The 22,632-nt window shown below is 40.4% G+C and overlaps 1 pseudogene; it reads right to left on the bottom strand.

Moving 5' to 3' along the window:
• Positions 1–339: 339 nt before the first annotated feature.
• LOC134367979 (transmembrane emp24 domain-containing protein 11-like) lies at positions 340–21,968 on the bottom strand (annotated as a pseudogene).
• Positions 21,969–22,632: the final 664 nt, after the last annotated feature.

Here is a 22,632-nt window from a genome sequence, read left to right as displayed (position 1 = left end):
AATATTTTTGGTATATTGGGTTAAATAGGTGTTTCAAGGATTAATTTTTACCCTTTTTAAATGTAGTGACCAGAAAACTTGAAATTACGTGTGTGGCTCACATTTTATTTTTCTAGGGCAGTGCTGATCTGTACCACGTTTCATGTAAGAATAAGATGATGTGCTTATTCTATCGAATTCGGAAGCTACATTGTAAAAAAAACATGAGTGTTACAATGCTATAACAGTAATTTCAATTTCTGATATCTTTGAAATCATAAAAGTAATATACATTTATGCGTGTATTTTTATTTATTAATTCAAACGTTATGCAAGTTATTTGTCTTTATTGATAATATTTTAAACAAGCTTCTTAGCCACAAAAAAGTCTTTTAGGTACTTCATTTGGAAAATTCCAACTGAGGTAAAGATTAATGTTTGTGCAACAGCCCACCTTAAAACACTGCTGTTTATATCTTCACTGGTTAATTGAAAATTTTCTTCAGGGTCCTAAGTGGAAGAGAAATAGACGTGTTTAATTTGGACACATTTAGTAGTACACTTAGTACACATGACTTTGAGGGGAAGGTTGCTGTGTGCATTCAAGGTATTAGATATTACCTAATCAATATCTTAAGCCAAAGTGCAGTATCCGATTTTCTAAGCCAGAGTCTGTTGTTTAGCCAAGTATAGAGAATAAAAACCAACCTTAGAAAACACATTTTTGTATTGTGGTGTAAAATATCAGGAACTTGATCTATAACTTTATACATTTTATTTGCTACCATCAGGCAAAGTGAACATTACCCAATAGTGATCGATTTTCATCATCTGATTCCTTACTTTATGCTGAGCACTGTGCAAGGCACTTGCATGCCTTATCTAATTATCACACCCATTCTTATTTTTTCATATAAGGAAACTTGCTTAGAGATAACACAAGGTGAGTGAGTGGTAGAGATTTGAGCCCATGACTAGCCAGTGTCCACTGAGCTCAATGACTCAGAAAACAAATAATGTCATAAGAACAAAATTGTGATTTAGAAAGTGGGCATACTTGATCCATTACAAACATACGGGGTCATTTGGAAGCATCTACTTATTCGTTCTCTCAACTCATACCCTTTGCTTCTGGCCACTTCACTAAGCACAGGGAATAAAAAGATGAATGATCCATAGTCCTCTTTCCTAGAGGAGCTTGTGGTCCAGCAGACAGAATGAAGACAGACTGATCTCTCCCCACTCCCTGCATGTCCACACAATTCTAGCTCAAAGAGAAAGATTGACGAACAGGCAGTTCATTCTTTCCTTGGTCCAGGAGCTTTGTGTTGTGAAATGAATTCCTGGCAGGAAGAGATAAAATAAGCTGAGTAGGTGGACTGACCCTTTGATAGTTTTGTTCTTTGACTATTTGCTCAATTTGTTCAATTAGATGTTCAAGCTTGAAAGCAACTTTGTTAACTTTGTCCTTTGCGTGAGCAATGGCTGCATCAAGGTCATGTTCTCCAACTAAGATATCTAAGTGGATCTGCTGTACAAACAGTAAAAAGGAAGAAACAGCATGTTTTTGAAACAGCTCCACTCTTTTTTCTTACTTTCTCTTCCTTTGTGTCCTACCATTCCTCTCTTCCTCCTCTCTCCCCGTTCTCCCCTTTTCAGGAGTGGGGCACCACTTCATTCCTGATCCTTTTTTTCCCTCACTGCCACTCTAATCCTAGTCTACCCAGTAGTCTTACTTGTAATAATAATTCATTGAGTGGTAACCTACTGACCTGAAAGTATGTTTATACCTTCCTGAACATCAAATTTACTATTAGGTAATATGTTTGGTGCTGAGAATATTTGATTAATGCTGTCAGGAAAATTTTCTTTACATTTAACTAAATCTCTTAGGCTAATGTATAAATTCTCTTTGTCTGTTCTCAACACATTTAGAAAATAGCCAGTCTCCATCTACCGTGTAAGAGTTTTATTTATTAGAATTCCATTATTAATTCACCTTTCAGCCTGTAGTTGTTTTCAAGCCTGAATGAGCACAGTTCTTTTAACCTTCCCTCACAGCCCTTATTTTTCAAACCCTGTAATCAACTTTGTGGCTCTCCTTTTGAGCCCCTTCCAAGCTCTCCAGCTCCCTCTTTGGTTGCGGCACCGAGATCTGGGCACAAGACTTTAATCAGTTTCTAGCCAGTCTGCGTGTAATGGTTCTGCATACCAATGTCATGCTTGAATAGTGATGACACTATGTTCACCAACAAGGACATGGGAGGCACATTCTTACCAGCTTCCTCCCTCCAAATGACATAGGCCTCATAGAATTAGATTGTAAGCAAATGATGTGTTCACCAGGTGAATATGAAGTAAAATAGAATGTTGCTTTTGGGCCATATAACTTTGACAATAATACCTAGGATTGAGGATTTACATAGTTAATTATTCTCTACTTTTCATTCTTAAACATAAATCTCCCTTATATAATCAGTAAAAAATTGTGAAGTTCCTAAAGAGTAAATCAGATGTCAAATAAACATGGAAAAACATTCATCTTTACTAGTGATAAGAAAGTCGAACCACTGTAAGACATCCCTAGTTCATTGTCAGATTGCAAAGATTTAAAAGTACCCAGGGATAGCATGGAGAAATAAACACTCTCTGAGAACTCTTGGTGGGAATGTAAATTGAACAACCATTTTGGTGAGCAGTTTAGTGGTATATATTGAAAATTAAAATGTATATAATCATTGACTCAGAAATTTTACTTATAGAGACTTATTCTATGAAAACGCATGAGTAGACAAAGTCATATGCAAGAGGATCCTCAGTGTGATGTTATTGTAATAGCAAAGTTGCATTTGAAATAAACTTAATGCCTTCCAGTAGGGGATTGACTAAATAAATTTAGGCAAACCCAAATAAAGAAAAATTATGTAGCAGTGAAAGAAAATAATAGGCATATCTATACTAAACGTGTTCATGATATCCTGTGGTACAGCAGTGTGTATAGGATGTTATTTTTGTAAAAAATACTGTTAGTAAAATTATATTGGCATACATGAGGAGTCCTGCAAAATTCACTGAAGGATCTGTATTATCTTTCAATTCGGTTTTTCCCCGAACTTTTTGAAGTACCCTTGTATATGTGTCTATATACTTGGAGAAAGATTACAAAGAACACTCACCAAGCTGTTAGTAGTGGTTTTCTTTGTTGGGGAACTATTCTGCTTAGTATATTTTATATTGTTTTGCATTTAAAAAACAGGTATAGGACTTCTGGTCTGGCATGTAGGAGCTTGGAAGTTGTCACACCATCCTAATAATAATTAAAGTGCTGAACAAACTGAAAATCAACAATTCTTTTCAGATCCACCAGAGAATTTAGGTCACAAGGCGAACTGCTGACCCTGAAATTGGAGAGACATGCAGACAGGTGGATACAAAGAATCACTACTTACCAGAGCAGAAGCCCACAAGCAAAATCCTCTGTGGGAACCACTACTAGGTTCCTTTCTCCCAGCACGTCATATCTAGCTTTCAACAAAAAATTAGTTATGGTAAAAGGCAAAAAAACCCCACACAGTTTGAAGAGACAGAGCAAGCATCAGAAACAGATTCAGATGTGGCAAGGATGTTAGAATGATCAGATTGCAAATTTCTTTAAAAAACTACGATGAATATGGTAAAGGCTCTAGTTGAAAACGTAGACAACATGCAAGAAAAAATGGGTAATGTAAGCAGAGAGATGGAAATTCTAAGAAAAAAAGAAATAATAGTGATTTTGAAAATCACTGTAACAAATGAATTTTTTTGGTGGGCTCATTAGTAGAATGGACACAGCTGAGGAAAGAATCTCTCAGTTTGAGGATATGTCAATTGAAACTCCAAGACTGAAACACAAAGAGAAAAAAGACAAAAAAAAAAAAAAAAAAAAGGAACAGAATATCCAAGAACTCTGGGACAAGTACGAAAGGTGTAACTACCCCCTGTACCTAAGCATATTACATTAAAACTGCAGATAATCATAGATAAATAAAAAATCTTGACAGGATCCAGAGGAAAAATTCTTACCTATAGAGGAGCAAAGAGAAGAATTACCTCCGGCTTCTCAGTAACCATGCAAGGAAGAAGCGAGTAAAATGACATATTTAGTGTATTGAGAGGAAAAATCCACCAACCTAGACTTTGGTATCCTGTGAAATTATGCTTTAAGAGTTAAGGAGAATTAAAGACTTCCTCAAACAAAAATTGAGGGAATTTGTTGCTGGTAGACCTGCCTTGCAAGAAATGTTAAAAAAAAATTCTACAGAGAAAAAGAAAATGATGTAAGTCAGAAACTCAAATACGTAAAAGAAGTGAGTGCTTTAAAAAAATTAAGTGGAGGTAAAATAAATATTTCTTTTTTTCATTCTTATACAACACAACTTGTTCAAAATAATAGCAACAATGTATCCAATGATTGTAGGTTATGTATAAGCAAAATGAATGACAGCAATGTTATAAGGGTCAGGAAGGAAGAATTAGGAATAATTTGTTATTATAAGGCCATTGCACTACCGGTGAAGTGGCATTTGAAAGTGGACTTGGTTTCAAGACGCATCTTTTAATATTGTCTTTCTATTGTCTATGCTAGTGTCTTGTTAAGTTTGTCATTTAGTCTTCCTACTAAGGATGTAAGTGGTTTGTTCACCACCCTTGTGACATTGGAGTATTCTGAGGTTGTCTGAATTTACTTTACTAATGAGTTACGCACCTTCAAATGTTTTCTTGATGCTCCTTAGCATCATGTTCTTTCAGATTTAAGTACTCCCTGTAGCATTTCTTGTAACGCAAGTCTAACGTTGATGAATTTCCTTAGCTTTTGTTTGTTTGGGAAAGACTTTATTTCTCCTTCATATTTGAAGGTTAGTTTTGTCGGATGCACAATTCTTGGCTGACAATCTTTTCCTTCAGCACTCCAAATATATCATCCCATTCTTTTCTGGCCTGTAGGGTTTCTACTGAGAAATCTGCTGAGAGGCTTATTGGGGCCCTACTGAACGTTATGTTTCTTTTGCTGCTTTCAGTATTGTCTCTTTGTCTTTGGATTTTGATAATCTGATTACAGTGTGCCTTGAGGTGTTCCTCCTTGGATTGAATTTTACTAGTGACCCCTGAGCTTCCTGTACTGGGATGCTGTCATCTTTCTCCACACTTGGGATATTTTCAGCCATTATTTTCTTGAATATGTTTCCTATATCTCTTCCTTTTTCCTCTCCTTCAGATATGCCAATTATACGGAGATTATTTCACTTGAGGTAGTCCCATATTTGCTCTATTTTTCTTTCACCTATTTTCTTCTTTTTTCTTTTTGCTCCTCTGATTGGATAATTTCATGTGTTTTGTCTTTGAACTCACTGATTCTTTCCTCTGATTAAATCTACTGTTGGAGTTTTCTATAGAGTTTTTCAATTCAGATAATGTATATTTTATTTCTACAATTTCTATTTGTTTTTTCAATTGATTCAACTCCTTTGTAAAGTTTCTCATTCTGCTTCTGAATTGTTTTCCAGATATCACTAAATCTTCTATCTGTATTTTCTTATGACTCCCTGAAAATCCTTAAGAGGATTATTCTGAATTCTCTGTCAGACATTTTATAGATCTGTTATTCCTCTGCATCCGTTGCTGGTGCTTTGTTTCATTTGGTGGCAACATATTTTTCTGTTCTTTCTCAATCTTTATGCTGATGCCTAGGCATTTGAGGAGAGTGCTATTTGCTACTTATTATCCACGGATGGCTTTTTGTGCAGATTGATAATCACTTCCAGATCTGGGCTGGGTGGAAATTCTGGCCCAGGATGGAGTCTTTCCTGCAGATTAAGCTCCCTGAGATCAGCTGCCCATATTGTGCCCAACCAATTCCCATATGGCAGGCCATGTCCATGTATCTTGCAATAACTCACTGGCCTCTAGGCAGCTCTTTCTCTTCAGTCAGTTGTGACTGCTTGCTCCTGTATGGGACTGGGAGAACCCTGCTGGTGGTCCTATGGCCTGTGCGCTGGTATGGTGTGCTCCTAAGTCCTCCTCTCCCCTACGAACTCCAAGCAGATTTATGTGACAGGTGCCATGGCTTTTTTCTGGCTTTGATCCATGTGTAACATCTAGTCCGCACCTCCATACCAGGCTGGCTCAGAACAATAGGTGCCATCCCTACACCCTTTCACTGTTGTTTCTTACACCTTCACTAACTCCATGAGTCTCTTCTTCTCTTTCCCCACCACCAGCGGTTCCAGGTTGGCAGTCTTTGCTTTATAATGTTTTTAAACAGGTTACTTATGGGAGGGTGAGATACGGAGAATCATCTGTTTCACCATCTTTCAAAACTTGGGGAGGGGAGGGGAGATGACGCCAAAGCATAGAGTTGGCTTTGTGTTCTTCGTTTTGTCTTAGACTAATAACTTTGATATCTAAAATAATGTGTTATAACTATAACATGTTTTCTGTAAGCCTTGTGGTAACCATAACCCAAAAACCTAGAAGAGACATACTGAAAAGAAACAGCAAGAAAGAAAATTGTAAAGCTAGAGAAAACAACTCAAACACAAAGGAAGACAGTTAGACCAGAAAAAACGATTCACAAAACAAGTTGGAAAAAAAAATAGAAAAATGGCAGTAATGAGTACCTATATATCAGTAATAACCCTAAATGTAAATGGGTTAAATGCCCCAATTAAAAGACACTAGAGTTGTAGCTGAATGGAATATAAAACAGAAACCAACAATATGCTGCCTACAAGAAACTCATTTCACCTGTAAAGACACACTGGCTCAAAGTGAAGGGATGGAAAAGACATTTCATGCAAATGAAATCCAAAAAGAGCAGGAGTAGCTATACTTATTCCAGATCAAATAGACTTCAAGCCAAGGAAACTAAAAAAAAAATGATAAGGAATGACATTATATAATGATACATGGATCGATTCAACAAGAGGATATAACAGCTCTAAATATATGTCCACCCAACTCTGGAGCACCCAGATATATAAGGCAATTACTATTGGAACTAGCGGAATAGATTGACTCCAACACAATAATAGTTGGGGGCTTTAGTACCCCACTTTCAGCAAAGGACAGATTATGCAGACAGAAAATTAACCAGGAGACATTAACTAATCTCTACTACAAGCCAACTTGACCTAATGGACATTTATAGAACATTTCATCCAAATTCTGTAGAATGCACATTCTTCTCAGCAGCAAATACAACATTCTGTAGAATAGATCATATGTTAGGATGCAAAACAAGACTCAACAAATTTAAAATATTTGAAACCTCATCAGGTCCCTTAACCAACCATGATGGAATAAAACTAGAAATGAACACAAAAGGAACACTAGAAACCATACGAATATATGGAAATTAAACTATATGCTACTAAACCACGAATGGGTCAAAGAGAAAATCAAGAAGGAAATTAAAAAGTTCCTGGAGTCGAATAAAAATGAGAATACAACATACCAGAACCTGTGGGATACAGCCAAAGTTTTTCTAAGAGGGAAGTTTATAGCAGTAAATGCCTCCATCAAAAAAGGAGAAAGACTACAAATAAACAACTTAATGTTACACCTCAACGAACTAGAAAAACCAGTACAAACCAAACTCCCAATCAGTACAAGAAGAAAAATATCAAAGATCAGAGCAGAAATAAATGCATTAGAGATTTTAAAAACAATACAAAGGATTGATGAAACAAAGAGTTGGTTGTTTGAAAAAGAAACAAAATCAATAAACCTTTAGCTAGACTAACAAAGGAAAACAGAGAAAACTCAAATAAAATCCAAAATGGAAAAAGGTACTGATACCACACTGGCACAACAACTGATACCACAGAGATACAAATGTTTTTAAGAGGCTACTATGAACAACTATATGCAAACAAACTGGAAAACGTAGAAGAAATGGATAAATTTGTGGACACACACAACTTACCAGACTTGAATCATGAAGAACGAGGAAACCTGAACAGACCAATAACAAATAATGAGGTTGAAGCAGTAATAAAAAGTCTCCCAGCAAAGAAAATGCAAGACCAGATGGCTTCACTGACAAATTCTATCAAACATTTAAAGAAGTACACCAATCCTTCTCCAACTCTTCTAAAAAATATGAAGAGGAAGGAATGCTTCCAAATTCAGTCTATGAGGCCAGCATTTCCCTTATATCAAAACCTGAATAAGACACAACAAAAAGAAGAAAACTATAGACCAATGTCCCTAATGAACACAGACATGAAGATCCCAACAAATAATAGCAAAGAGAATTCAGCAACACATTAAAAAGTTCATACACTGTGATCAAGTGGGATTCTTCCCTGGTATGCAAGGGTGGTTCGACATGTACAAATCTGTAAATGTGATACATCACATCAACAGAATGAAGGGAAAAATATATGATCATTCCAATAGACCCAGAAAAAGCATTTGGTAAAATCCAATACCCCTTCATGATAAAACCCCTCAACAAATTAGGTATAGAATAAGTACTAACACCTCAACACAATAAAGGCCATATATGAGAAATCCACAGCTAATATCATACGGAATGGACAAAAATTGGATGCTTTTCTTCTAAGATCTGGAACAAGACAAGGATGCCCACTTTCCCCACTCTTATTCAACACAGTACTAGAAGTTCTAGCCTGTGCAATAAAGCAAGAGAAAGCAATAAAGGGCATCCGAATAGGAAAGGAAGAAATCGAACTATCCCTATTTGCAGACGACCTGATCATATACATAGAAAACCCTAAAGACTCCACCAAAAAATTACTAGAACTAATAAATAAATTCAGTAAAGCAGCAGGATAGAAAATCAACACACAAAAATCAATAGCCTTCCTATATACCAGCAATGAAATAGCCAAAGAAGAAATCAAGAAAGTAATCTCATTCACAATTGCTATCCAAAAAATGAAATACCTAGTACTAAATTTAACCAAGGAGGTGAAAGACCTCTACAGTGAAAACTATAAAACAGTGGTGAAAAAAATTGAGGAGGACACAAATAAATGTAAAATATCCCATGCTCATGGTTAGAAGAATTAAAGTCATCAAAATGTTCATATTACCCAAAGAAATCTACACATTCAATTCAGTCCCTATCAAAATACCAATAACATTCTTCACAGAAATAGAAAAATACAACATTCTTAAAATTTGTGTGGAGACACATAAGACCCTATATAGCAACAGCAATCTTGAACAAAAAGAACAAAGTTGGAGGCATCACACTTCCTGACTTAAAATATACTATAAAACCGTAGTACTAAAACCACATGGAACTGGCATAAAAACGGACAAATTGAGTAATGGAATAGAATGGAGAGGCCCCAAATAAAACCACACACAGCCAAGTGATTTTCAACGAAGTTGCCAGAAATATACAATGGGGAAAAAACAGCCTTGTCAATAAATGGTGCTGGAAAAACTGGATATCCACATGCAGAAGATTCAAACTAGAACCATATCTCTCACCATACACAAAATCAACTCAAAATGGATCGAAGACCTAAAATTAAGACCCGAAACTATGAAACTACTAGATGAAGATGTACGGGAATTGCTACTTGAACTGAGAGTGGGTAGCACTTTTGGGGGCAAGACTACAAAGGCACAGGCAAACCCTAAGGCAACCACTAAAAAAAATTATAATTTATATGCTAATAAAGGAGAGAGAATAAAATCATAGAAACTGCTCATTTAAAATCACAAAAGCCAGCAAAAAGAGGGGAAGACAAAAATTGGCACAAAGAACAATGGCAATGAATAGAAAACAGTAACAAATATGGCAGATATTAATCCAACTATATCAATAATTACTTTAAATGTCAATGGTCTAAATACACCAGTTAAAAGACAGATTGTCAGACTGGATAAAAAACAAGACCCAACTATATGTTGCCTACAAGAAAATCACTTTTAAATGTATTTTAAATATATAAAGGCACATAGATTAAAAGTGAAGGGATAGAGAAAGATATACCATGATAACCTTAATCAACAGAAATATGGAATTACTACATTAATTTCAGATAGAGTAGCCTTCAGAAGCAAGAAAAATGATCAGGGATCATTACATAACGATAAAGCGGTCAATTCTCCAAGAAGATACAATCCTCAATGTGTATGCACATAACAATAAAGCATCAAAATATCTGAAGCAAAATCTGGTAGAACTGCAAGGAGAAATGAATGAATCCACTATTGTAGTTGGAGACTTCAACACCATTCTATCAGAAATGGACAGATTCATCAGACAGAAAATCAGTAAGGATGTAGTTGAACTCAGTGCCATCAATTGATTGGATATAATTGACATCTATGGAATACTTCATCCAACTACAGCAGAACACACATTTTTATCAAGTTAACATGGGACATTCACCAAGATAGACTACATACTGGGCAATAGAACATACCTTAATACATTTAAAAGGGTAGCAATAGTACGATGCATGCTCTCAGGCCACAATGGAATTAAACTAAGAAATCCAGTAAAATCCCCAAACACTTGGAGATGAAACAACATGCTTCTAATTAACACATAGATCAAAGAAGAAATCTCAAAATAATTTTTAAAATATTTTGACTAAATGAAAATACAGAAGGACAGATTACTCTAAGTTTCCTCTACAAAATCTGTTAGGAATATTGGAAATGGAAAATGGAATACAGAATGTATAGGTTTGTATGGTAAATATATATTGTTATTAATCTCTGCCCTGCTCACTCCCTAGCCATGTTATTCCCTTGGGCTGTCAGTTACATGACACAAGAATAGGCACATGATCAAGTTTGGAAACTTGGAGTAATCTGTGCTACTGGACACAATGATTCAAACAGGAAGAGACAGAGTACTTGCGGGGTACTGATAAGGATCTTAAAGGGGATCTTAGGTGGTAAAAATGTTGAAACTAGAGCTGTTTCTTGTCATCTTATTTCCGAGTGGACATTAAGACCTCTGGGGTGAGAATTTTGTCTCTTCTTAGAAGAGGGCTGGGCACATGTTAGACTTATAATATTCGTTGACTGTTTGCAGAATGAATGAAAATGTTTTTCCTCCCTTCTAATAGGGGATATTTCAGGCATTGCGTTTTTTGAAAAATGAACCTTCTCTTTTAAAAACAGTGAACAGGTTTCAAATTTTAGCAGGGCTAAAATTTTTGCTCTGGATTTAATGAGCTTTATAGAGATTTTCAGATTAGTCATTAAGGATTGCTGGGAAAGAACAAAAGAGAATTGGATTTTGGTATAACAGGGAACAGAGTATGAACAAGAAGCACAAGAGATAGAGAAGAAGGGAGGAGAAGGTAGCTGTCATGACAGGTAGCTGGAGCTAAGGAAGTGTTCTCAGTGGGACTTGTCAGTGAGGTACCAGGTATGCCAGGAGAAGAGTGTTAAATAGGCAGTAATCACATGTCCAGTAGTCCAATTGGTTTGGAGTTTTCAGCAGCATGGCTCCCAGTCAACACATTAGTGGGAATGTCGGAATGTCTATGCTGAGATTAAGCCAATCAGTCATTCAATTTTCATGAGAATGGGAACTTTGCCCTGTCTACGTCAAGCACGTTCTCCTTGCCAGCTAGAGAGGTGCCTGTTCTTTTCTACGAGGCTTTGGTCCACTGCCATCCTGCTACCTTATAACAACGGTTTGAGTTAATGGGCTGAGTAATTGAGAGTACCTCGGCTGGCACAGTGGGTGATGGATGTCTCTGTTACATCCACTATATACAGATGAGAAGACTGAGGAGCAAAGCAATAAAATATCCTGTCCAAAGAACTTGGCTCTGACTCCAAAATATACTTTCTATCTACTTGACCATAGTGACTGTTCTACTTCTCTGCTAACTCCCAGTGAGGGAGAGGTCTGTAAAACTAGACAGACCCAAAGCCTGCTGAATTACTAGAGAAAGCCCCTGCCAGAATGGGAGGAGGAAAGAGGTGGCTTGTCTGACCACTGTGCCTGGGTGAGTCTACAGCACCTGCAAAGCAGATGGCACCTGGCCCATGCAAAACCAAAGGGATGCTTCAGCCCTAAGGATCCTCACTGCCCAGCAAAATCAGCAAAACTCAGAATGGCAAATATGCCCACCATTGTATTTCTTAAACAACTTTTTACGTTCAGAAATCAGTGTCTGTTCCTCAACAAGACTATAGGCACATTTAGGGCAGGAACTTTCTATGTTTTTGTGTCATGCCTGTATTCTGTGCTATATACGCTAAAAATCATAAATGCTGGATAACGAGTGCTCATGTAGAGCTTTTAGAATTTTGGGGGGATACATGGCCCATGAATTTTTAGCAAATGAAACATTTTAGTAACAATACATAAAAGAATGTTTTAGCTCATCACTGTAAGTTGTAGCCATCACACACATTCCCAAACCAGGAGCAGATTCAAGAAAATCATGTCTGCCTATGTCCCATTGCTATATTTTGAAAGTCCCTGTTTCAAAAACGTAACATTAGACATGTGACATGCACTGTAAGAAACAGTAATAGATGGTTACTGTCACCTCTCCCCCGGGGTGATGGAGATGCAAAGGATTACTCAAAGCCCATTTCTTCTAAGCAGTGAGAGGCCCCGAAGGGGTTAATTTCCAGGAGCCCTCAAGAGAGAAGTATTCCTTGGAAAATGACTCCAAACTAGGGTTCTTTTCTCTATTTATTCTCCAGGCCAGAAAGTTACAGAAAAGGAACATAGGTGGTTACAGAAAGAACAGTAAGATAATTGTCATGGCAACAACCATTAGGGTTAGCTGCACCAGCATCTGCCCTTAGAGCCAGCAATTATTCTGTGTTGCAATTCTTTATCTACAACAAGGACATTAACCCAAGGAATGTTTTCTGTCTTTTGCAAGCTTAACATTTCTATGTGCAATTTTAAAAACTTAGGCCCTGTGAAATACATTTGCTTTATAAATGTTAGTATACTCCACAGGTGACTGCTAAATTAAATGAATTTGTCTTCATTTACCCAAATTACAAAGTGCTCCTAGTTTGAACAGCTTGTATCTAGGTAATTAGGTCACCTCACAAAGGAGGAAGACTGAAACACAGAGGAGGACTTGGGTTCTTGTCCAGTTCTCACTCTTGTTGACTAAGTAACTTGGTGAGTTACTCACCACTTTAAGCTTCAGTTTTCCATTCAGAAAAGTGGGGATAATACATATCCCCTTTAAACCTCCGAGTTGTGAGGACTGTTGAAAATAAGCTTATGATAGGTTTCCACCTGGAATGTAAACTCCATGTGGGCCAGGCCTAGTAGCTATAACTCCTGGACCTTTTCCAGCATCCCCCAGTAGTGCTCCAGCCTTCACTTTCTTCCTCCCATAACTTAATCCTGTGCAGTTCCAGCAGAATTCCTTTCTGAAGCAAGTTCTAGTCACACCGAATCCTTCATTTCATTGTCTCCAGAGGCCACTACTAAAGTTTGGATCACTGAAAAGTCTCCAACCTTCTCTCCTTAGTGTATGGTAGCTGTCATGTGGCATGACTTCCCTTTGTACCTTGAAGGGTACAATGGGAATGAAAAAATAGCTAACATTTTTCAGCCTTCCTTATGTGCCAGGTAGAATGCTAAGCATTTAACATGTGTTCTGAGGGAAGTATTTGTATTAATTCATTCGCCCAGTCATTTGAAAGGTATATATCGACTGCCCTCCAGACAGAAGTGAGCAAAACAGACAAAGTTCTAGCTCCCACGGAAGCTTCATGCAGACAGAAACAGACAACAAACAAATATACAGTGTAGAAGGTGTTAAGACTACTGTAAGAAATTGCAAGTAACAGGGATAGGTTGTGCTGGGGACTTTTATGTATTATGTGGGGGAAGTCAGGGAAGGCTTCTCTGACATTTGAGCAAAGACCTGAAGGGTTAGAAGAGTGAAAATAAATACATAATATATATATTTTTGACATATAAACATGAATATCATAAAATTTCATAAGGATAGGGGAAGAGACACTACACTGCCTGAATTTGAATCCTGACTGCTACGTGGTAGATATGTGACTGTGGGCAAATTAGTTTTTCTGTGTTTTAGTGTCATCATATGTAAACTCATCATAAAAATAGTATTCACCTACATAGGGATGTTGTCACGAGGATTCATATATGTGTAAACTGCTCACTTAGAATGGTGTCTGGCATATAATTAGCACTGAATAAAAGTGATATATGTTATGTTCATATATATGTAATATACACATGTAAATATAAAATCATAAACACGCTATTTTTGGCAAGTGAGGTGAGTTTTCCCTGCCAACACATTATACTATCTCTGGGAAAAGAACTTTCCATGCAGGAGTATATGCAAAGGTCCTGGGGGCAGGAGCATATTGGAGTATTCAAGGAACAGCAGAGTTGCTGGATCGAGGTTAGCAGGGAGAGAATGGTAGGAGATGATGTTGAAGGAGTAGTAGGGGTCAGACTGTAGAGGGTCTACAAGTCCATTGTAAAGATTTGCGGAAGAAATTGAGTGAAGTGACATGATATAACTTTCCTTTTAAATTTTTACTTTGGCTGTTCTGTGGGGAAAAAGATGAAGAAGTGTCAAGGGTGGAGGCAGTGAGGCTACTGAGGCTTGGGCCGTGTGATAGTGGTGGAGGTTGTAGGAAGTGCTGGAGTCTGTATTATTGTCCCCATTTTACAGGTTGGAAACTGGGTCTCAGAGAGAGAAAGTAACAGCCCAAACTCACAGCTAATAAGGTGTAGAGGCAAAATTAGAACCAAGTCAGTCTAATTCCAAATGCTGGAACTACTAACTCCAGTACTACTCCTAGAAGGCAAGGGAGAATCAAAACCGTGATAGGGACTTGAGACGGGAACTTGACCTTGGATACTGACCATGGAGGGCAGCCCCTGGAAAATGTAATACCCTTTGGGGGGCACATAGAGGTAACATTTCCAGGGTTAGAAACACAGAAACCAACTCTCAAGCCCTGCCTGAACTGTAAAGTGACTTCTGTCGGGTCCGCCGCCAGCTGACCCAAACAGCCCTAGCCTCATTCCTTTTGGTGGGCGAGTGAATGGCCCGGATTCCTCTTTCCCTCCGGTCCCTTTGGAAGGAGACGGGGGAAGAGAGCCGTGAAGAGAGGTGAGCACACCCGCTGGCCCCAACCAGCCCGGTTAAAGGACACTCAGATGCGGCAGGGTTCTGTCAAGCAGTTCCGTTTATTATCACACAAGCACTTGCTTTTATAAGCAGATGGGGAGGAGAGGTTTTAACGTAATCCTATCAGCTTAACGGTCAAGAGCATGCACCCTGTCTCAATGCCTAGCTATTGCAATCACACAGTGTTCACGAGTGCGGAAGCATGTATTTGGCCAATAAGGGCTAAGGCAAGGTACCCTCAGACACTCCCACCCTACTTCCTCCTGGCGCCGTCTTAGGCTGCCACATTAATACGCCCTTGTGGGCCCATAAGGGCGCCACTTGTAATGTCACTTAAGGTGGTGTTAGTTTTTAAGGCCCGAAAGACTTCAGTCTTACGCATCTTTTGAATAATAGTGGCCTACCCCTTCTCCTCCCCAAAGTTTGTTAACTATAAATATAATATATATGTAATACTTATTAGAATGGTTCATGTCTAGGAGGGCTTTAAAATGGTACTGTTAGGGGCTAGCCCATGGCTCATTTGGGAGAGTGTGGTACTGATAACACCAAGGACACCGATTCAGATCCCTATATAGGGATGGCTGATTAGCTCACGTGGGAGAGCATGGTGCTGACAACACCGAGTCAAGGGTTAAGATCCCCTTACCATTCACCTTTTTAAAAAATAATAATAAAAAATAAAAAATAAATGGTATCATTGATGGTTTTGGGCAGTATGTAATAGGTCCATTGTACCCTATTTTTTTTCCCACTGATTACAACTAAAAGCCCTGGGAAAAATGTATAAAGCAACTATGAAACAGTCTGAAAGGTGGAGGAAAGAAGGTACACTGGTTGAGGACCTCAGGACTCAAAGCACAGCTCAGCAGTGGGTTACCTGTTCCTATGTACCCTGGTCTTAGTGCTAGAGCAATCTGTGGCCTACAACTGCAGGCAAAATTTATAGAAAGAGAGAACCTGATCAAGAAAAAACTGTCTGTATCCAAAGGATCTGGAATAGGGTGCCCTGCACAATGAAATCCCTTTGACTATACCTGCCCTGCTCTGGATGAACACCCTGAAAGAACTTTCACCCCTCCCCACAGGATGTCTCAGCTGGGGAAACTATGGGGTGGAGCCCTATGAGCAAGCCCACTCTGCACTAATTGAAGGACAATAAAGAGTCGGCACCTCTCCTCTACACTAGAGAACTGGGGAGGATTACAGAGAGGGGGAGCTGAAGAAAAAGATCTTTAAATCTGTGAATGAAGTCCTGAGCACACCTCTGAACAGCCCATGCATGAAACTGACTATAATTACTACAGCAAAATCTTTGAAAATCCAACTGGTGTGGAATACTCCCCAGGTTTCAGATTGGTCTCTAGATAGCACACAAGTGGAGCAGACCAGAATAGTAGTGCGAGTTTCAGAAAATGAAATTAACATTAGGATGTGTGTTCTGAATCTAAATGGATTGACCACCTGCTAAAATAGAATATATTAATTAAATAGGAACCAGAGTCATAACATAATATGCAAAATGCCAAGGACACAATTCAAAATTGCCCAACATACCAAGACCCAGGAAAATCTCAACTTGAACAAGAAAAGGAAGTTAACGGACACCAACAACAAGATGACAAATGCTAGAATTATCTGACAAGAATGTTAAAGCACCCAACATAAAAATGCCTTAATATGCAGTATGAACACCCTTGAAATAAATGGAAAAATAAAGTCTCAGCAAAAAAGTAAAAGATATAAAAAGAACAAAATGGACACATTAGAACAGGAAAAATATAATATTCAAAATTAAAAAACAAAACAAAACCACTGAATGAACTCAATAAAAGAATGGAGATGATAGTGAACTTGAAACTAGATCAATAGAAATAATCTAATATGGACAATGGAGACAAAATAGATTTTTTCTTAAATGAGCCTCAAACAGAGTTTCATGCACCTGTAGGAAAATATCAGAGTATAGGATCTGTGTTACTGGAGTTCCAGAGGAGAGGAGAAAAAGTGTGGGGCTAAAAACATATTGGAAGAAATAATGGCTAAAAACTTCCCAAATTTGCTAAAAGACATAAACCTAGAGATTCAAAAAGCTCAGTGCATCCCAAACAGGATATCCCCCCACAAGTCTATCCACACATATATCACAATGAAGTTTCTCAAAACTAAAACCAAGAAAAAAAAGAGAAAATAGAAATGATGTAATAATGACAGGGCAATAAGAATTTGAATGACGGATTTCTCATTAGAATCATGGATGCCAGCAGGCAATGGCACTTTTTTCAAGTGTTGAAAGAAAATAATTGCTAAACGGAATTTTATATCCAGCAAATATATCCTTGAGGAATGAAGATGAAATATTTTTAGGCCAAGGAAAGCTAGGAGAATTTGTCTTCAGAACACCTGCTTTAAAAGAATTGCTGAAGGAACTTCTTTAAACAGGAAGAAAATGATAACAGAAGGAAACTTGGAACATCAGGAGCAAAGAAAGAACAATGACAAGGCTATACATCTGGGGAAACTACAATAGACTTCTCTATTTTTAAAAGTAACATTTTAAATATTTTTGAAAATTGAAAGCAAAAAATGTAACATTGTCTGATGTACTTTTCAGTGCCCCAAGTGTCCCTCCTGTGACAACCCACTAAATCATTCACTAGAGGATGAGTCAATTCACTCACAAGAGCATGGTCCTCAGGATCCAATCACCTCTTTTTGATGCTGTAGTTGGATTTCCCACCCTCTTAACATTGCTGTAATGGGGATCAAGCTTTGATGAGTTTTGGGGGAACATTCAAACTATAGCAAGTCTTTCATGAAGCCTTTCTGAGGAGAAGGGGACACTTGAATTCATGTCATGATGTCATCATATTCTTAGGCCAAAATCATACAAAGATATTATAGAATCTAGTAATATCAGCATGTGGAACTGCCAATTCCCTGAGTTGATAAATATTCTGTGGCTAAAAATGTACTCAGTTTTTTGAATTTGTGAACCTAAGCTTTCAGTTTAGGATTTGTTTTCCTCAGGTCTGTTAATCAATTGTCATATTACCACTACTTTTCAGCTTCCAAATTTTGCTGTTATTTTTCCTCCATTCTCGGGAATTTATACTTTTGTTGTTTGAGATGTTTTTAAAAAATTTGTTACCATCCCTTATATTTCAGACCATCATTCTGAGATCATTTCCTCCATCCTTTTGAAGCCTTTCAATGTGGTTCTCTTGTTATTAAGCTCTCTTAGGTTATGCTAATCTGAAAATGTCTTTTTTTTTTACCCTCAGTCTTGATATTGCTCAGCTCAAAAGCCTAGGTCAGCAGTTAATTTTTCGCAACATTTTAGAAGTAGTACCTGAGTTCCTTCTGACGCCCTTTGTCACTACTGGGAAGTTGCTGTATTTAAACAGGTGTTCCTCTATGGGTGGTCTGTCCTTTTCCTCTGGGCCCTTTAAAGGTCTGCTGCTTGTGTTTGGCATTCAGCAGTTTCAATATGCCATGCGCAGACATGGATTGCTTTCACTTGTCCTGTTTGGGATATGTCGTGCTTTAGGTTTCCAGAGACATGTTTTCATTTTAACCAGTTTTGTAAATTTCGCACTATTTTCTCTTTAAACATTATCTCTCCTCCATTCTCCCTGTTATCTCCTTTAGAATCTCGGATTTAAAACATTTTAGAACTTCTTATTTTATCTTCCATATCTTTCTAAAATTTTTCATCTCGTCTCTCTCTGTGCTGCTTTCTGGTTGATGCACGTATGTTTATCTGTATCTTCCAGTTCACTAATTCTCTCTCTAGCTCACTGAATGAGGCCTGTCATTTCATTGTTTTTCCTTTCCAAATTTGTCTTTCTTTCTAAGCATCCTTTATTGATTAGTCATTTCTTTTCTACCCAGTCTATGTTCTGTTTCTGACAGAATCTGTCCTGAATCTGTTGGCTTTTTTTCTAGTGACTTTCAGCCAACCACAGTGATGTGCTTTCTCGTGTATGTGACGATCTGTGTTTCATTCATTGCTTGGTTTTGACTGATGCCCGTACTGAGGTTTGGGAAAGCTTCCTGTGCACAGTATCACTGCTGGTGTTCCCTTTATCAAGGGGCACCCAAATCTTAAGGGCCCCCCTCTGCAAGGGAGCACCAGGATCACTTTCTCAACTCTGCTGCTGGCGCCCACTTGGCAGAAGCCCTCAGGGAGCCCAATGTTCCCCCACCATTCACAAGCTCGTTTTCTTTGGTTTGGCCTAACCTCCTCCTTGCTCTAGCCCTAGTTCACTTTTTTGTTTGCTTGCTTTTGGAAGTGAGAGTTCTCCCGTACATCTATGGAAAGGGGAGTGCCTCAGTTGGTATATCTATTCAATTTAGAGTCTGGCTGTTGCATGTGGATGGAATATGTCCTCTCACAGTGCCTGGTCGGCCCTAATGCCCAAAGAAGGCGTCTGGGTATTGCCACCTAAATATTCCCTTCTGTAGTTTCTGTGGAGTTTGGGTGGGAATGGAGTTAGGTGTGAGTATTCAGTCCACCATCAGTACCAGGAAGTCCCCACCCCCACACTTCCCAATGTCCTGCCCTCTGCCTCTTCCCCCAAAGCCCCAGCCCACAGAAACTGATTGTTGCTGAGCAGAGTGGGGCATCTTCATCATACCCTCCTACAGCAGTGAACGTTGCTGGCCACCTCCTTCTCCTTGACACACTGGTCTGGGGATCCCCTCCACTGGGCCCAGCCCAGCAACACCCTCAAAACCCAGCAGGTCCGTGTCTAGTGATTTGAGGGACATGCAGGCTTCAGCATGAGTGGTGACTTTCTCATTTGGCCCAGGTGTCCTTCATCTGCCCTGGGGTTGTTAAGTGTTTGAGGGGGCTACAGACCCCGCACAGGATCCTCAGCGGTGAACTATGTCCTAACTTGGCCCCTCTGTTTCCCAAGGCTGACCCAGCCAGGTCAAGACCTTCGTAAAACTGGGATGGGGGCCAATGGCTCAGGTGTCTCTGGGAGTCGTGTTAACTGCAGGTCTATAACTGTTCGAGTTGCCTTCTCATCAGAATAAACCCAGGGACTGTCCCCTTCTTTCCACTTCCACAGGCATCTGTGGGATCTCCTGTGTGGATCATTGCAGTGGCCCTGCTTCACTCTCTGCCTGCCTTCGCTCCACACTCTTCTCTCAGTAGAGTGGCTAGAAAGACCTTTTGCAGCATCCACTGGCCTGCTGTGCTTTCTGCTCAGTCCTTGTCTCATGGCCCTCGTACTCCCGGCTCACACAGGGTCTGAACAGCAGCTCTTCACCTGACCTGCCTGCTGCCAGGCTGCCCTCACCCTCTGTGAGGCCACAGGGCCTCCTGGCTATTGCCCAACACAGCAGGGCCTTTTCCGCCAGTGGTCCCTGCCCGGGACACTCATGAGCAGATCTTGCACAGTTTCCCTAGCTGCTTCAGAGCTCTGCTTATACAGGGGCTTGTCCATGTGGGTCCTGGACACGTTCCTGCGAGAGTGTCCAGTACCAGCAGCAGCTGCTTTCTATCCCCTTCTCCAAAGCTTGGGCAGGGTTCCTTTCCTGGTTTACTTTCCTCATCTGTCTCCCTCAAATCTCAGTTCCTAACACAACACTTGTTGTTCTTAAGTCAGCTGCAGGTCCGAGCTTAGTTCACAGTGGCCATCCCAGCATGCCGGCCCCACGTCGACAGGCACTCTAGGGTCCCCGTGGCCAGAGAGAGAGTGTGCAGAATGTTTTGACCCCAAAGTGACATCCATTGCCCCCAGGGCCCCTCCCAGTGTCCACAGGAGTCTCTTTCCCCAGCCTCCTGGTGTTCCTATGGGATGTTACAGGCTCTGTACAGCATATGGTTTTGTTGATCTTATCTCACAATTGTTGCTATTTTCCTGGAGTGTTTAGTCCATCTCCTTGGGCTTGAATCTGTAATCCTTTACGCTTCTACGCTGTAATTCTGAGATTTGAGCTCCTGGTTTGGTTAACACAGTCAACGTGCCCTCCTGATATCCTGTACCTGATAACCCCAGCTCCAAAGATTGTGGGTCTGATTTCATACTCTGCCAATTCCACTGATTTGGGGGCATCAGGGCTGGTGTGTGTGTTTTGTGGGTTTTGGTTGTGAGTTCATGTTTCTGGGGAATCCTTTGTGTCCTGAGTACCCAGTACAGTCCCTAGGCAGGATTTATGCTCATTACTCCAGGCGCCCCAGGGCACTACCAGTCCAGGAAACTGGAAGGGAAATTTCTAACCAGTGGTTTTCAGATTTCCTCTGTAACCTCAGAAATCATGGCCTGTGAGCTTGGGCTTGGATTCAGGAGGATTCAAGGATAGTGGGAGGGAGGCCTGGGGTCTGATCCCAGAAGAGTCGGGGCTGGAGGGTCTTAGCTATTCAGGAGGAAGGTGGTCTTCCAGGGTCCCCTCCCCCCAGTTGCTGAGAGACGGTTGAGGGCCCAGCACCTCTTGAGTGTCTCCACCCTCAAACTACGTCTGGCCCAGGCCCAGGCCCAAGGGGGCCCTGAGAACCGACTGGAAGGAGCCATACTTGGGGGAGGAGTACCCCAACCTCCAAATGGGCCACGGTAGATCAAGTGAGCCTTTGAGGGGTATCTTGGGGGTCGGGGCCTCTGAGAGTGGCAGTGCAGAGCTGTGACCATGCGGGAGGGGACAGCGGGGGCCCTGTGGCCACAGCCGAACCTCAAACTTCCTGTTCTCTGGGCTGTTGCTGTGGGTGCTGAGTTTGTGGAATGGGCTGACCATGTTGTCTTCTGAAACCTTGTTGAGTCTAAGGGCACAGCCTCCCTCTTGGGGGAGACCCTCACCCAAGTTCACATCCCCTTGCCTGGCAGCCTTGAGCATGGCGGCCTCATGTGCCTGCAGTGCATGGTGCCAGGAAAGGTGCAAGGATGGCCAATGGTATTTTTCAGGAACAGAGACAGTCTTTATTAAAGTGGAAGAAGATCCATATAATGGGAGCCGGAGTGAAGTTTCTGAGACGCCCCTCTGCACCTGTGGCCCCTGCACAGGGCCGGAGCCACCCACAGCAGATGCCTTGCTACAGCAGCCCCGGGTGGGGACAGTCCAGCCTGGGTGTCTTCTGACCAAGCGCTGGGGAGGATGTGCTCTGCATGAAATTGAAACCTCCTGGAGCCACAATAAATTATAAAGGGACGTAATTTAGAGTAGGGACTCTATGCCCCGGGGATTAATTTATCCATGCAAATGGAGGAGTCTGAGAACAGATAGGACCTAGGGTGCCCCAAAGAAGAAAAGTGTGAAGAAAGGAGGGACCTGGGCTCAGATGCCCCTCCCTATGCGGAGAGGACCTATCTGTGTGGGGGACGGGGGTGGGGGTGTCAGCCGCGCCCTCCTCCCTGGCCACCTTCCTGCCATGGCTGCCGTGGGCCTCGGACCCAGACATGAGCCCCCCAGGGCTCAAGGGTCCAAGCAGCTCCGGGCTGGGGTCCTAGACGCCATTGTCAGGGACACACTCAGCCTCTTCCTCGAGCTCGGAGCCAGGGGT

Source organism: Cynocephalus volans, chromosome X, assembly GCF_027409185.1.
Source record: "Cynocephalus volans isolate mCynVol1 chromosome X, mCynVol1.pri, whole genome shotgun sequence".
NCBI lineage: Eukaryota > Metazoa > Chordata > Mammalia > Dermoptera > Cynocephalidae > Cynocephalus > Cynocephalus volans.
This window is presented reverse-complemented; position numbering and strand designations above follow the sequence as displayed.